Source organism: Egretta garzetta, unplaced genomic scaffold, assembly GCF_000687185.1.
Source record: "Egretta garzetta isolate BGI_Z169 unplaced genomic scaffold, ASM68718v1 scaffold658, whole genome shotgun sequence".
NCBI classification, from domain to species: domain Eukaryota; kingdom Metazoa; phylum Chordata; class Aves; order Pelecaniformes; family Ardeidae; genus Egretta; species Egretta garzetta.
In genome coordinates, this window is record NW_009260499.1 from 253679 (window position 1) to 264460 (window position 10782).

The window sequence follows — 10782 nt, forward strand, 5'->3', positions numbered from 1 at the left end:
CCTTCTTCTAAATTCAAACCCCAACCGCCGCCGCCAGCCTCCTCCCCATTGGCCACCCCCTTCACCACGCCCTGCCTGATTGGTTCCGCCCCGAGCCCGCCCTGCCGCACCGCTGCATCATGGGAATTATAGTCTCCCTCAGGCGGCTGGCGCCCCGCCTTCTGACAGGGAGAAATACAGAATGAATGTTATTATTAATGACCTTATAATTAATCTCATCTAAAAGGCAGCTCTCACCACAAGGAACGTTCCTGCGTCCTCCTTTTCCTGCTCGAATGTGCTCCCATCGCTTCCCTTGGCCAGCCCTGGTGCTCGTCTTACCTGGCAGTGGCTCTGCTAATGATCGAAATCTGCTGATTTCTCCAGGTTATTTCTCTGACAGAAAAACCAAAAATAATTCTATTTTCTCTGAAGGGAGCACGCCTTTCAGCATGCAACTAGCCATTAGCTCAGCTTTGTTGTCACAGAAAGCCTCACTTTTCAGGTATGCCTGTCAAACGCAGCGTTTGAGACCCCAAACTGGCTCCAAGAGGATACTTTATTTACATGGTATAGTCATGTCCTCAGAGTTAGCAACCTAATAACATGGCTGCAGTGCTTTAACAGCTCCCCGTGCTAGTTTCAAGCTGTTCTTCAGCATTGGCTTGTGTTCTGTAGGCTAACTGAAATGTGTTAGGACTAGTTGTTTACCTCTCTTTAAGTAAAAGTTGAGATCTTAATAAAATTCAGTATCTTTGGGGTCTTAAATGTACAGACATCTTGCTCCCTTCTGCATTCTATGTCTGTAAAAACTGAAATAGGAGGCAGCTGAAAAAAAAATTGCCTTAGACATGGACAGAAATTTCCTGTGAGTAATATAGATTAGCTGCCTGCTATTATTGGAAAGGCAATCAATAAAAAAAAAATATTTCTCATAAAGCAAATTGAATATTTCACAAGTAAAAACTGATTTTTTTCTTCACAACTGACCTTAATGAATCACAGACTCTGAAGGCATTTGTGATGCCTGTTGAGTTATGAAACTTTGATACTCATGGATGAAATGTAATAATCACCCTTCACTGTTTCGATATTCCGTAGCATTCATATGATATCAATAAAAGGCATGAGTGCGAGTGCACTCTTGTGAGTGCAAGTACGCAAAGTAAACACAAAAAAAAACCCAAACAAAGGATAATCACAGCCAGTTATTTGGGTGGTTGGTTGGGGGTTTTTTGAGAAAAGGTGCCTATATTAAAGGCAAGCTGTGATCATGTTGTTGATGGGTGATTGCTTCTTCACTACATGGGCAAGAAATTAATGGCATACCTAAAAGGGATATATGGCCTTATATCCCCCTAATAAATCTGTTACTTTTCTACCTGAACAGTTAACATGCTTATGCTACAATAAGAAACATGAAGTATGCATCAAGATACATAAATGCAAGCATAATATCGAGTATAATATGGTCTCTTAAATTTTTCAGCTATTCCATTAATACTTATCATACTAGTGTTTATCTCAACTTACACAAAAGCAAGGTGAAAAACAGAACTGCAATCTCTATCAGTCATTACAGCAATCTCTCTGTGCCTTCTTTAACATAAATTAGATATTGTATGCCATTGTGGGAATGAATGGCCTCCACACAAGTTGTCACAGACCTGCTTGTGCTCTTACAACAATAGCATAACTGAACTTTCAATGTCTAAGGTCTTGTTCACGAACGAAAACTCAGATGTGCCCAGAGTAATGACAAAAGCCTCTTTCTCATTCTTGCTGGGCTCCTCCAAGTGATCTCTTAATCTCTTGACCTTTCTGTTTCTACAGACATGGAGTATTTTAACACAATGCCTGAAAGCATTAACCCATCTTTATTAGTACTCCACATGCAAGGGACAATATAGGGTGCTTCAGAAATGTGGTACAATGCAGTAACTCAAGGGCTGGGTAACAGAGCTGACACTGCTGGGTGCAAAAGAGACCACCAAAGGTTTAGCCTAAGATGGGTGCTTCGCAACATTCAGAAGCTAGGAAAATCCATTTCGTGCTGAGATCTTTGTGAGAGTGCAATGACTTTTTCTCTAACACATCTTTTGTTTGACGTGTTACAGGAGTACTCCAAGACCTTCATCTCATGGAGTTTCAGAGAGGACTCACCCATGTTATTACCACCACTTTCCAAGCTTGAGAACAGACTGTTATCTAAGCTGTTTGAAGAGGAAAAGAAAAGGAATGAAAGCAGAGACCTTGGGCAGCTCTTGGGGACAAGGTACAACACATTAAGATATAACATGTTTAGACTGCATGCTAAATCCTTGTTGTTCTAAGACTATTACTTAAATCTGAATTTCTATCCTTCCACCTACATTTTTCTGCAGGACTTTCATATGATGAGTAAGTTTTATAATTTTATATGCTGTTTTAATTTTATATGTTTATAAAACTATGGAATTGTGTGGTGAGTCACCTGTTGTTGAATATTGCCCTGAATAAGATTTCTGAGAATATGTATCCTTTTTGATTTTCATTCTATTCCTCAGTTCTGGCTCAGATACAGAACCTTACATGTGTGCTGCAACATGTCGAGCTAGAAGAGATGAGAGCAATAACCCAAAGCTAAACCTAGTAATAAATGTTTAAATTTTATGAAAATACTGACTTTCTACAACAGCAACAGTCTTGGAGGACAGTCCTCTGAGTTTGAGTTGAATTAATTTTTTTTTTAATCATATATACACACAAGTCTTAGAACACAGTATTTTTATCTAGTCAGATAGTAGTGAAGGAAGTCTTGTGAAATCTTAAATGCAAGTTAGTGAGTTATGTGACTTTCTGATTTTATAATGTAAAATTTGACTGTGTTGAGCTACAAACAGGGGAAAGAGGCATTGGGAGAAGGTTTTAGGAGGAAAACTTCTTGCAAATATGGACAGAACAGGCAATTTTGATTGAGGAATGCAGATATCCTACCAAATCTTTGTGCTTGTTTGCAACTCTGCTTCAGCCACTGCCTTCAACACCACCATCTTTTGGATCATTCCCTCTTTTAGGAGCGAAAGATGGGACTGTACTCTCCAAAATACAATTTCTACCTAAGTGTTACTACTGGGTCACTGCTCTCCACAGGTCATTTCTGCAGCCTCAGTTTTTATTATAGTTCCAAATCTGTTCCTTTGAATCTATCTGGTGGACTGCTTTGTTTTTATTGATTGGATAAATTATGTATTTATAAAAACTAAAGGCCATAATTTGCATAAAGGCTGTGGCAATGAAGGCATGGACCCCGAGTTCATGCACAAGCACAAGCAGCATCGGGATCACTTTATTTTACGCTTTACATCCATCCCAAAACAAAGCCTCTACTTCTCTCTTATCACCTTGCTATCTGGCAAGCACTGAGTCCAAGCCTTATATGAAAACAAAGTTCATCTTGCAAGGTCCATTGATCGCAGCATTGACCTTGTTTTTCACAAGGTTGTGTGGTTGACACACCACAAGGACGGGATGGCATCCAGAGAGACCTGGATAGGCTGGAGAGGTGGGGTCATGGGAACCTCATGAGGGTCAACAAGGCCAAGTGCAAGGTCCTGCCCCTGGGTTGGGGTAACCCCCGGTATCAGTACAGGCTGGGGGAAGAAAGGATGGAGAGAAGCCCTGCCCAGAGGGACTTGGGGGTGCTGGGGGATGAAAAGCTGGCCATGAGCCGGCCATGGGCGCTGGCAGCCCAGAAGCCAACCCTACCCTGGGCTGCATCAGGAGAAGCGTGGCCAGCGTCGAGGGGGGGGATTCTGGCCCTCTGCTCCGCTCTGGGGGGGCCTCCCCTGGAGCCCTGCGTCCAGCTCTGGAGCCCTCAGCACCAGAAGGACATGGACCTGTTGGAGCGGGGCCAGAGGAGGGCTACTAAAATGCTCCGAGGGCTGGAGCCCCTCTGCTAGGAGGCCAGGCTGGGAGAGTTGGGGGTGTTCAGCCTGGAGAAGAGAAGGCTGCGGGCAGAGCTGATTATGGCCTTTCAGTACCTAAAGGGGGCCTATAGGAAAGGTGAGGAAAATCTCTGGATTATGTGATTGAATAGATCAGCGTTTATTATTGCTTTAGATAAATGCTGCATAGTTCTGCTGTCCTACGGTACAAAGAGAATCGGTCTCCAGTTATCTTCCATCCCTTCAAAATAAATCCAAGAGATGTGCGTGGCACTCTACTTAGCCACCTACCAAAGCCATTTTTCTCTTGGAGGCAAAAAAGGCAAAAGGATGCACTTCTTGTCAGCTGTGGTAATGAAAACTTGATGAAAATTGTGAGTTTATTCAGATCTACATGGGGACAGAATTTGGGCTAGCAGAAATGGATTTTCAGACACCTGGGAATTCTTGTGTTTGTGTTACTTCCTGAAGGTAAAATGTCTGTATTTTATTTGAGTTTTCAAATTCCCCACTGGCATCTGCTCATTTCAATTCAGCTTTACAGTTTTCCCTGGCAGCCAAGAAGGGACGTTGTTTCTTTCTTCTGTAGAGGCCAAGAACAAAAATGAAATGGCCAATTCTTCTGTGTGTGTTACTCCAGAAGAGGGAGCTCAAAGCTCAGAAACGCCATGAGCATCATCTCTGCAATGCATTTCAGTCCCCCTTCAGCTTCCATCTGTAATCTCAAATCCAGATCCACTGTCACACTGAAACTGCTGTTTTTCCCCCGCAGATTTGTTGACAACTGTGAACGTATTTTCCTACCCTGTTAAGCCAGGTTTATATTAACGGTGAACCAAATTCCTTAAAATTGTGCCCTGCATGGTCATTCACCTTCAATCACAAAGTGTTACTCCAGGCTATTGTGGGGAAAAGAAATCTGAGAATAATTGCACATCTTATATTGCAACACATTTTTTCAAAGATCTTAGCACTGGCGTTACATTAGAAGAAGAAAAAAGGACTTCTCTGAGCCAGATTTCCACATTACATGCAGTATGTTAGTATATTTTAAGTCTGACACAAATTTAGAGAATCCAGACTCTTGAATTAATGCTTCTCTTCATAATGCAAGCTATGTGACAGTTTTTCACTCCCTCTTCTATGTCTTTTAGCTAATATCAATGTGAGCTTGTGAAATGATATTTTGAACCTATGGGGATCTTTTTTGGTTTAGTTCACTAATGGAATTTATTTTTCCCATTAGCATATCAATTTATTTCCAGTTTGTGACTTAGACACTTCCCTTTCATCTGGGTAGGGTTACTGCTGAGATGCCCAGGCTAGAGGTAATCTTGTCCGTACAAAATCCTGGAAATCCTGGCCAGGTTGTCTGCTGCATGGTACTTTGCCAAACAGCTGTGTAAATCAACCTGGGGAGTCCAGGGCTGGTGCTGTTTGGGTTTAGTTCCCAGCAGATCTGATAAGTCTACATTAGCACAACATATTTTAGGTTATTTAATGTAATGCTCTTGATGAATGGTATCTTCAAGTTATGGAGGATGATATGGGACACTTCATAACTATTGACACCTCTCAGAAATTATGATGGTATAAACAGAAAACCTGTAGGGATCTCATCTTTGATCCACCTCCCAGGAGAGGCATTTCCCAGTGAACTGAACATGCAGGAAATATCAGACTCCTCAAGTGAAATTTGAAATCTCACCCAAAAGGAAGAGAATGAAGAAGTGAATCATGATGGAAAATGTTGCTAACTTTCTCTGTATGTCAGATGAGTGCCATAAGATTTGAACAATGCTGGGAAGGAAAAATGAGATCCCTCTTCTGTGCAGGTATCTCTGCTTCGTGTACCAGCATCTGACTATAGGGTATGCCAGACTGGTATTCATATCACGGAGATAACAGGATCCTTCGAAGGACGAGAGCCACCTCAAGCACAGCTCCCAAGCTCACTATGGCACAAGGGAAAGGTTTTCTTTTGCCTTCTTACCAGGAACATATACTTTATCATCTTTGAGCCCACAATCTTTTGCAACATACTTGGAAAGGTGAAGTACAGCTCTCTGAACCCTCATGGTGTGCCAGGGGCCTCACATACATGTTGCAGGCTCCATCCAGGCTGCTGGTATCCTGGAAGAGGCAGGACAGGTTATTGGTCCTGACACACAGCTGGCCACACGCAGTGCACTCTGTGAACTGGTACTCAAAGGTCTCCTGCTCACTGCTCTTTGTGTCCCCGCTCAGGAAAGCAGAGTGTGAGAGCCTGGAAGGGCATCTGTAAGAGGGAACAGGACTCTAACTCCCTGCCTGAACCCCAACCGAACAGCAGGGACTCCCACAGTCTCCTGGAGGTACAGGCCAACAGAAACCATGTGTCAGGGTGTAGGGATGGCTCTCAAGCCGAGCATGGCACTGATGGCTTACAGTGTACCTGCAAGGAAGAGGCTGCAGAATGAAACAGGGGTCCTTGGATATCACAACAACAGAGAGAGCAAAAGAAAGAGATACCTGAAACCTCTTCTGAGACCCAAGTTTGGAAACGGGATGTGGGGTGTAGTGGTGAGGATCAGCTGTCTCTGCTGTCCCCCCCTCTCAGCACCATCCTAGCCCTGGCAGCCCCAGTTTTGATAGCTCAAAAACAGCATAAAGAGGACCAACAGCCACACTTCCCTCTCCCTGCCATGCACAGTGAGATCATCTGATATAGCACATCCATGAAATCATGGCGCTAGTGGCACCTCAACACCCTCGTTCCAGGGTTGCAGCCAGCCCCATAACTGATGTACTTACTGTACAAGTAACAATTAGGTTCTGCAAATACATGCTGTCTTTGAGGGGGGCTGTTATCCCAAGAGAAGAAAGGTCAATGAAGCCTTCCTGCTGCGAGGACACCCCAATTCACCACAAGGCTCTGAAGGAAGGGTTGAGTGCAGGGAGGAGTTGGCAGAAGCACCTTTGCTTTCTGCTTTCTCATTCAAGCTGTGTAGAATAAAAGACAGATGCCTTTGCTGCCCATGTGACAGCACTATTTGAACATACTTTTTTTTTCCTTCTGAGTGCTGTGGTTTAACTTTTGTCTTAACAAGCACAAACTTATGGGTATTTCCAGTACGAGTTTTGCATATAAAAGAACAAGAACATAGAAGCTGGGGCGGGGACGACAGGCTGAGCAGCTGGGGCTGCAGAGGAACAAGCTGCCAACAGGGAGCCTGGTGGGTGAGTGGCGCATTGACGGGATTTCAGTTGCATGCCAGCAGAGGGAAGCCAGAGCACCAGCAGCAAAGGAATTGCAAACTGAGGGTGCCTGGACTCAAACAACATGCCAACATAAAAGGCCAAAAGCATGAGAAGCACCAACAGATGAGTACAGATTGCAAATCGAGGGAGCTCATAAATCAGTGTGCCAATGCATGTGCCCAGAAGCTGAAACAATACAGCAGCAGAGGGAAGACAGACTGACAACAGTGTTTCAACAGACAGGAATAGATCACATATGGCACAGCAATGAGAGAAATGGAACAGCTACGCTGCATCAGCCCACATGAACCGCCTTCTGCCAGAAACCATTCAGTTCAGTCATTGGTCACAGATATCATGAAACAGTTTTCTGGACAAGCAGAAGAGGATTTTTCCTTTCTCCAGGTGTGTAGAAAGAAGAGTTAGAAAGGGCTAGTCCACAGGAATACAGTCTGCAAATGTAAAAGTGAGAGGAAAGTTGTGCCTCAAGTAATCTCGAGGTTAGCAAAATGCTGCAGGAGGTACTTCTGCTCTAGGACACTTAGGGCGCAGCTGGCCTAGTGGAGTTGTGCGTGCATATATCTGTATCCCTTCATCACTGTGGTGGTATCATCTTTGGTACTAGCTGGTGGGGCCAAAGTCACCATGCTGCTATAGATACCAGATCGGCACCCCCTGACTGCACATATCCGGCTGCAACAGGACTGTTTGGAGCCTGTCCCCTGCTTTCAGTAAACAGGTCTGTCTGCATCAGCATTTCTCTCAGAAATGTTTTTCCTGGTTCATTAAAGGCAGACAGGATCTGGCAATCAGCAGTTCTTCTTCCCAATGCCAGTCAGTCACTTTTCATGTCTTTATGCCGTAAAATAATTTAAAACTCCTTATTAACACACTGAGGCAGGAATGACCAATTGCAATCCCTGTGACAGAGATGTGGATAACAATAACTGTGTTCTGATAAACACCAGTCCCAACTGCAGGAAATTGGGGCAGAGGGGCTGGTGAACATCAAGTTACTTTTATCTGCACTTTTCTCCTTCTCTGTCCTTTCCCATCTCTTCCCACATGGACTAGGAAGCACAGTGCTGTGTCTGCTCCCTGTCCCATCTGCTTCTGCTTTGCTTCCACAGAGACCATTCCTTGTTCCACATAAGCTGGGTTATGTCCACCACTGACCTGGGACACAATCCTGCATTGCCAGAACGATTCCTTATCAGCAGGACATAAGTACCACTGAGCCATCGTAAATGTAAATGCTGAATCCTGGTGCACAGCAAGCCCATGGCACATTTTTGGACCTTTAGCCAGAGGTGAAAAAAGCAAATGCCTGGAGGGGGTTAGAGTAGAAACACTCCAGCTTTGCCCACCCATGAGTAGTCCTCCCGTTGGGTAGCACCAGCATGGAGGGAAGGCTGGGCTCTACCCTGACCCTTGCTGGTGGCTGAAGGTGTTGGGCTGGCAATTAGCAACTACCAGAGAGTTCGCAGAGTCCCAGGGGAAATGGTTGCTGGCAATAACTCTAAGCTACAGGAGGAACCATGTTTACATGGCAAACACAGAGCACACTCCCCACCCTCTGTTATCAGGCAAACTGCACTTGTAATTTCTGGGCAAACTGCAGGAAGGAGGAAAGCTTTCCACATCTCAATCTCCCATCTCCAGCAAAAGTGCAGCTCCTGAATTCCACACAGCAAGGGCAGCACTCCTCAGAGACCGGCTAGTAGAACCGAGCACTAGCAACACTGGGACAGGGAGATGTACAGAAATAAAGCATGGGCCAAGATGATAAAAGCCTTCTCTGAAATCATTTGTGCCTTGGTGTACATGCAGATCCCAGCAGCTATACTTCGGTTTCTCTCTCTCAAGGGTTTATCTGAAGTAATAGCAGCAACATGGAGATTGGCTTGCAGGGAGAAGGCAGGACTATTTATTGGCTTTGCCTCTCTACTGGGAGACTTATCTTGTTGCAATCCTATGCTGTTGTGCTAAGCTGAGAAAGCAAGATAAACATTACTGACCCAAGCTCCTTCTGCTGCATCCGTGTCTTGGACACTCCTGAGCATTTTACTGGAAGTTAAACACTCAACTGCCCATGTCTGCCCAATAGCTAGCCCCAAAATGAGCAAACCAGGAGCAGCACAAATTTTGTCCTCATAGATCAGAAGACGCAAATGCACACAGCCGTACTCTCAGACAACGGAAATCAGCCCAGCTTTTGGTTGCCAGGTAGGGGGAAGAGATTGGTTGACGGGAGGTGTAAATCTAGACCAGAGCATCAAACACTTTACTCCCTGTGCTGCCTGGAAATGGTGTGTTCACTTTGTTGAATTGAGGCTTTGCAGCAGGACCATAATTGAAGAGTATATTGCTGAAAGATGAGGTAGGATTGAGGGAGGAGGGGTCCAACATGCTATAGTGCTGTCACCCATGAAGTCAATCCAGAGGTCAGCGGGCTTTCTAGCTCAAGCCTGAACTCATAAGCTGAGAACAGCAGAGCTGACTTGCTCTCAGTGAACCACCTCTGCTCTCAGGCTGCATCTTGGCTCTAGGGGAAACTTGAAAGATGGTATTTTACAGCAAGAGACCCTGCTGGGCTCCTCATGAATGGAGAAATGTAGTATGCAAAGGGGTTGACATCTGAGACAAGAGAGGACCTGAGAAATGGTGGTGCCACCTGGCACTTGGAGGCAATGCTGACCTCCACCTTCAGCAACAATGATAGAAGGGACACCTTGAGCCCTGTTGGACAAGGGAAACAACAGGAAATAATATGCTGACCCAACCTCCAGCACCCCTGGAATGATTTGCATTGCTGCCAAAAGCCCAGAGAGCTGGAAATACCCCTGGCATTTCATAGGCAGGTCTTGGCAGGACCTTCTTCCCTGACAGATAGGAGACAGACAGCTAAAGAAGTACTGCACAATTAGTGGTTTTATGACAGAAAAAAAATTGATGACAAAGTCCTTTGGTAGAGAACATGTGATCAGTCTTTTCTTACCAGTGACAGAGGAAACAGCAGCTCCTGAGCATGCAAACTCCTGGCTGCTGGCAGGACAAGGACCATAGTGGCACATGCCAGCTGCTTGTGCTGGGAACACAGAGTCTGGCATGGTGGAGAGCAAGCCAAGCCCAAGTGAGTTCCTGGATATGGTCATATGAGCAACTGCAGGGTCAGGGTGACTTGCGCTGGCTTACACCCCACAGCTGGCACCAAACTGTAACACTCTAAAGGGAACAGCCAAGCAGTCAGTGCTGGCTTATTTACCCACCAAGAGGGGTTGTATGATTAAATAGCTGCCGCAAGCTGGACTAGCTGCTTCAAAGTCAATTCATCTACATCTGCAGCCATTTTTGGAAATGTGATATAAGGGGCCCCAGGGGGGAACAGGCAGGAAGGTGGAGACATGGGACATGTGTTCCTCCCACTCAAAATCGTAAGTGGTATTTCAAGGTCTCACTAAGAGGTTGAATTAGCTGTAATCTCTTCTAGCGTTAACCTCTGCATTCAGACAAGCAGGACAGGCAAACTTGTCCTCCTGCATTCCAGTGTCCCCCCTGCGCAGAAAGATGGGCTTTCATGTGAGCAAAGCAGCGGAGATTCCCCCATTTTTGGGGAGATAATGCAGGCCTATTTTCA